Source organism: Pongo pygmaeus, chromosome 1 (genome assembly GCF_028885625.2).
Source record: "Pongo pygmaeus isolate AG05252 chromosome 1, NHGRI_mPonPyg2-v2.0_pri, whole genome shotgun sequence".
Taxonomy (NCBI): Eukaryota; Metazoa; Chordata; class Mammalia; order Primates; family Hominidae; genus Pongo; species Pongo pygmaeus.
The window spans coordinates 165,905,651-165,910,147 of NC_072373.2; the positions used below are offsets into that span (position 1 = coordinate 165,905,651).

At 38.4% G+C, this 4,497-nt stretch overlaps 1 non-coding gene across 1 annotated transcript; it reads left to right on the top strand.

Moving 5' to 3' along the window:
- The first annotated feature begins 263 nt into the window (after positions 1–263).
- LOC129023498 (U7 small nuclear RNA) lies at positions 264–325 on the top strand. Its single transcript, XR_008496819.1, has one exon. It is a non-coding gene; the product is annotated as a U7 small nuclear RNA (small nuclear RNA).
- The last annotated feature ends 4,172 nt before the right edge of the window (positions 326–4,497 follow it).

A 4,497-nucleotide genomic window follows, 5' to 3' on the forward strand; every position in this document is an offset into this window, starting at 1 on the left:
TCATCCAGTCTTTGCTGTTCCATTTCTAGAGCACAGGCAGAGTAGATTTAGCATAATTCCGAAGGGCTCTAGGATTTTCAGAATGGCAAATGAGCACTGATTTCAATTTAAAGTCACCAGCTGCATTAGCCTCTAACAAGAGAGTCAGCCTGTCCTTTGAAGCTGTGAAGCCAGGCATGGACTTTTCCTCTTTAGCTATGAAAATCCTAGATGGCATCTTCTTTCAATAGAAGACTGTTTTGCCTACATTGAAAATCTGTTGTTAGTGTTATAACTCTTTTAGAATTTGTCTAGCAGGTTTTCTGGTTTTCATCCAAAAACCCCCATGCGGGGGAAAAAAAAGAGGAAAATCTGTTTAGTGTAGCCACCTTCATCAATGACCTTAGCTAGATCTTCAAGATAATTTGTTGCAGTTTTTACAATAGCACTTGCTACTTCACCTTTTCTGTCATGGAAATGGCTTCTTTCCTCTAACCTGATGAACCAGCCTCTGCTAGCTTCAAACTTCTTCTGCAGCTTCCTCAGTCTCTCAGCCTTCATAGAATTGAAGAGAGGTAGGCCCTTGCTCTAGATTAGGCTTTGGCTTAAGGGAAAGTTGTGGCTGGTTTGATCTTCTACCCAGACCACTCAAACTTTCTCTGTATCAGCAATTATGCTGTTTCTCTTTCTTATCATTCACGTGTTCACTGAAGTAGCACTTTTAATTTCATTCAAGATCTTTATCTTTGCATTCACAAGTTGGCTGCTAGGTGCAAGAGGCCTGGCTTTCAGCCTGTCTCAGCTTTTGACATGCCTTTCTCACAAAGCTTAATCATTTCTGGTTTTTGATTTAAAATGAGAGATGAGGCCAGGCACAGTAGTTCATGCCTGTAATCCCAGCATTTTGGGAGGCCGAAGCAAGTGGATCACTTGAGGTTAAGAGTTTGAGATCAGCCTGGCCAACATGGTGAAATCGTCTCTACTAAAAATACAAAAATTAGCCGGGCATGGTGGCGGGTGCCAGCTACTCAGGAGAATTGCTTGAACTGGGGAGGCGGAGGTTGCAGTGAGCCGAGGTCGTGCCACTGCACTCCAGCTTGGGTGACAGAGCGAGACTCTGTCTCAAAAAAAAAAATAAATAAATAAATAAAAAATAAAATGAGGGATGTGTGGCTCTTTCACTTGAATGGTTAGAGGCCATTGCAGGTTATTAATTGGCCTAATTTCAATATTGTTGTGTCTTAGGTAATAGGGAGGCCTGAGGAAAGGAAGAAAGAGGGGGAAGTCAGTCGGTGGATCAGTCAGAACCCATCCAGCATTGATCAGTTAAGTTCACCATCTTATATGGGTGTGGTCTATGCTGCCCAAAATGATTACAACAGAAACATCAGAGATCGTTGATCACAGATCACTGTAACAGATATAATAATAATGAACGAGTTTGAAATATTGTGAGAATTGCCAAAATATGACAGAGACAGGAATTGAGCACATGTTGTTGGAAAAATGGTGCCAATAGACCTGCTCAATGCAGCGTTGCCACAAATCTTTAATTTGTAAAGAAATGCAGTATCTGTGAAGTGCAATACAATGAAGCGCAATAAAGTGAAGCACAATTAATATGGTGTGCCTGTGGGTCCTCACTTCATTTCACCTTCTCATCTGGGTTCAGAGCCCTCTTCTTTCACTGCACATATCATTGCTGTGTTATAGATGAATAGGGCTGCATCCCACTCTGGATTTCAACTCCCCGAGGATCGAGATTGAGTTGCTTATGGCCCTCTTGCCAGAGATTAGCATCCTGTCTAGTAATTATGGATGTTCAGTTATGATATAGAGTGAATAGAGTAATTAGGGAGTAACTGGAAGGAATCAAGTTTTAAGTATAAGATTTCTGTTATACTGGCAATAGGGGAGATAATTTGCCAAAAAGGCTGGTGGAGTGAGAGTGGATGGGAAGGGATGGTACCTATCTGGTATCCTTCAATTCAATCTGGAATTCCCTCCTCTGCTTACATGAAGACCAGTTCCAGGCATGCTGTTCTGATCCAAGAGTTAAAAGTACATCCTATGAAGATTTGAGAGATAAATGATTCCAGCATGGATGCCCCTCGTCTATTTTTCTTGTCACTTCTATGAGAATGTCAAGTTACCTGGGAATCAACTCCTCTGGGCCCCCTATAACACCCAATAATTTTGAATAGCATCTTGTAGAATATTTACATCTTAAAAAAATAGAGCGAACCAGCCTGGGCAACATGGCAAAACTCTGTCTCTACAAAAAATACAAAAATTAGCTGGGCGTGGTGGTGCACACCTGTAGTCCCAGCCACTCAGGAGGCTGAGGTGAGAGGATCGCTTGAGCCCAGGAATTTGAGGTTGCAGTGAGCCATGATCACACCACCGCACTCCAGTCTGGACAACAGAGCCAAATCCTTTCTCAATAATAATAATAATACATAAAATAGAATAAATGTATTGCAATGATCTCAGCCTCATTAATAACATGTTCTAACCTAGTAGTTCCCAAACAGCTGTCTGAGAATCATCTAGGGAATTTAAAAAGGAAAAAAAAAAAAAAAAACGGATTCCTGGTTCCAACCCTGGCCTTATGAAGTCAAACTTTCTCTATGGTATCAAGGAATCTATGTTTTAATCATTAGGTGTTTCCAAAAAATACTTTGATTTAGAAACTACTTCTTTGATCAAATTAATTTCTTAAACAAATAAAGGGCCACTTATTTGGTTTGTGAGTGTCCCCAATGAACTTCTGTACTATTTTCAGAGACAATAAAAGTCACAGATGACAGGTAGAGTTAGTAACAAATTAGTAACTACAGTTCTTTTAAATGATAATTTTTTCTCTTATGTGGGCAATTACCAAATAAAATTCATTACTGAATTTACTGAACTAAATTCATATTTAGCTGTATCTCCATTTATTCCATATAATAATAATGATCTATTAGTTTGTCTTTCAGTAGTGCTTATTAGTGGGTAGGATATATATAGGTCAGTGTGTCGAACAAATCACCCTCAGAAGTGATTGTCAATTCTTTATATTCTTGCTTAAGGAATTGTTGGATATGACTGGTGTGATTGAGGGACATGAAATAGAGGTGACGAAGGAGCTTCTTCAAGATTCCAGGAAATTCAGAAAGGAGGAGAATACGGAGTGTTTTGAAGTTGGTTCTAACAAACAATTTGCCTGCAGTTGAAAGGCTTTTGCTATATTTTTGTGAGTAAATAACTGATTTGGAAAGGGACACAGTAAAAAAGATTTTAAAATCTCTACCTTCAGGCCAGGCGCGGTGGCTCACGCCTGTAATCCCAGCACTTTGGGAGGCAGAGACGGGCGGATCATGAGGTCAGGAGATCGAGACCATCCTCCTGGCTAACACGGTGAAACCCTGTCTCTGCTAAAACTACAAAAAAAAAAAATTTAGCCGGGCATGGTGGTGGGTGCCTGTAGTCCCAGCTACTCGGGAGGCTGAGGCAGGAGAATGGCGTGAACCCAGAAGGCAGAGCTTGCAGTGAGCTGAGATCATGCCACTGCACTCCAGCCTGGGCGACAGAGCAAGACTCCATCTCAAAAAAAAAAAAAAATCTTCACCTTCAACGAGTTTTCTGTTTCTTCTGTGAGATAAGTTATGCAGCCATAATTTAAGGTAAAACACAGTGTGCTATAGCAGAAGTAAAACCAAAGTGTTCTAAAAAGGTGAAATTAGCTTGGAACTATGCTAAAAAGACTAATGATGTGCTATCAGAGAGTAAAACACATTATGAAATTATAGTAAATAAATGTTGGTGGTATCGATACGAAAATCAGATGGATAGAAGAGTCCATAAAGACCTTATTCTATACAATCATTTAAGAATAACAGATAAATTAAATCAGTGGTGAAAGGACAGTTTATTCAACAAATAGTTATTAAAACGTTGCAAAGCAGATTTAGATCAAAATGAATTAGATTTTTCTGTCATATCATCACTAAGATCTAATTATTAAAAGTAATAATACTCAATGTTAGCAAGATTATAGTGAGATAAATACTCTCTTGTACAGCTACTGGGGATACAAATTAGACTAACCTCTCTGGAAAGCATTTTGTAATATGAATTAATATATTTTAAAATATTCACAATCTTTTGATTTAATAGTTCCACTTATATGCATACACATATGTATATGTATACACATATCCACATGTATGTACATCTATGTACGTGTGTGTACATAGATACACATATATACACACATATCCCTAAGATTGTGAAATTTCAGTTAAATTCATTTATAAAATGGTCACTACAGTGTTATTTATGATGGTAATAAAATTAGAAAATTCGTGGTTGATTAGGACAAGTGTTAAGTAAGTTGTATTACTTCAACACATGGAATAGAATATGTCTGTTAAAATTTATCTGTTGGCACTTTTTTATTGATATGTTCGATCAAAAAGCTAGGATACTATCACCTCAATATTCAAAACACATAGAAAACCAACCAGCTGGAAA